Here is a 2,086-nt window from a genome sequence, read left to right on the forward strand (position 1 = left end):
CTAGATTGGGACACGTGAATTACAAGTCTTTGAGAAAAATGATCAATTTGGAATTGTTGCCCAAATTTGATTGTAAGCAATCAAAGTGTGAAGTTTGTGTTGAATCTAAGTTTACTAAACATTCTTTCAAATCAGTTAAGAGAAGTAGTGAACCTCTAGACTTAATTCATACAGATATTTGTGACATGAAATCATCACCATCTCGCGGTGGCAAGAAGTTTTTTATAACTTTTATTGATGATAGCACACGATATTGCTATGTTTATTTGCTTAATAGCAAAGATGAAGCTATTGTTGCATTTAAACAGTACAAAAATGAAGTTGAGACACAACTAAATAAAAAGATCTAAATGATCAGAAGTGATAGAGGCGGTGAATATGTATCTCCGTTTGAAGAAGTATGTTTGGAATTTGACATTATTCACCAAACTACCGCCCCATACACTCCCCAATCCAATGGAATTGCGGAAAAGAAGAATCGAACATTGAAGGAGATGATGAATGCCTTATTGATAAGTTCCGGTTTACCGGAGAACATGTGGGGCGAAGCTATTTTAACAGCTACTCAAATACTCAACCGAGTTCCCCACAGTAAGACACAATCCATTCCATATGAGAAATGGAAAGGAAAAAAGCCTAACTTGAATTACTTCAAAGTGTGGGGGTGTCTAGCAAAGGTACAGGTTCCTCTCCCAAAAAGGGTTAAAATAGGACCGAAAACGATAGATTGCGTTTTCATAGGTTATGCTACAAAAAGTAAAACATACAGATTTTTGGTTCACAAATCTGAAATCCCCGATATTCAGAGGAATACGGTGATTGAGTCAGATAATGCTGAATTTTTTGAAGCGATCTTCCCGTACAAAAGAGAATGTGAATCAATTAATAAAGGAACCAAACGAAATCGGGAAGTGAATACAGAGGATGCACAAAATGAGATAGAACCTAGACGTAGTACACGTCAAAGGATTTCTACCTCATTTGGTCCAGACTTTCTAACATTTATGTTGGAAAATGAGCCTCAAACGTATAAAGAAGTTGTGACTTCTCCAGAAGCTCAATACTGGAAAGAGGCTGTCAATAGTGAAATTGAATCCATACTGAGCAACCATACGTGGGAATTGGTTGATCTTCCTCCAGGGAACAAACCGTTAGGTTCCAAATGGATTTTTAAAAGAAAATTGAAAGATGATGGTACTATTGACAAGTACAAGGCGAGACTAGTTGTGAAAGGTTTTCGACAACGAGAAGGTCTTGACTATTTTGATACATATTCGCCAGTCTCGAGAATTACATCCATTCGGGTGTTAATTGCTTTGGCTGCCGTCTATGAATTGCAAATCCATCAAATGGACGTTAAAACCGCCTTCCTAAATGGAGATTTAGAGGAAGAAATCTATATGGAACAACCTGAAGGGTTTGTAGTTCCGGGAAAAGAAGGTAAGGTGTGTCGACTTGTTAAGTCTTTGTATGGACTTAAACAAGCACCAAAGCAATGGCATGCTAAGTTTGACAATGTAATGTTGACAAACGGTTTCAAGATTAATGAGAGTGATAAATGTATCTACATTAAGAACACTCCTAACCGAATTGTCATTGTATGTCTATATGTGGATGATATGTTGATAATGAGTAATGACATTTCAACTATAAACGATACAAAGCGCATGCTATCCACAAGATTTGACATGAAAGATTTAGGAGTTGCTGATTTAATTCTTGGAATTAAAATAATTCAAACTCCTGAAGGTCTTGCGTTATCTCAATCTCATTACATTGAGAAAGTACTTGAGAAGTTTAAATACTTGGACTTCAAAGTCGCAAGAACTCCAATTGATGTGAACCTTGCTCTTGCAAAGAACAAAGGTAACAGTGAGTCTCAATCGGACTATGCAAGAGTTCTAAGAAGCTTGATGTATATCACAAACTGTACTCGACCAGATATTGCTTGTGCAATAAGTAAACTCAGTCAGTATACAAGTAATCCAGATCCTAGTCATTGGATGGCAATGAAACGTGTTTTGGGGTATTTAAAACATACTCAAAATTACGCATTACATTACTCCAAATATCCAGCTGTGCTTGA

General features: G+C 36.7%; 1 pseudogene; it reads left to right on the plus strand.

Annotated features, from left to right (window-relative positions):
* Positions 1–2,086, plus strand: part of LOC109116321 — an 18,036-nt pseudogene that overhangs the window by 14,970 nt on the left and 980 nt on the right.

This window comes from Tarenaya hassleriana, unplaced genomic scaffold (genome assembly GCF_000463585.1).
Source record: "Tarenaya hassleriana unplaced genomic scaffold, ASM46358v1 Cleome105, whole genome shotgun sequence".
Lineage (NCBI taxonomy): Eukaryota > Viridiplantae > Streptophyta > Magnoliopsida > Brassicales > Cleomaceae > Tarenaya > Tarenaya hassleriana.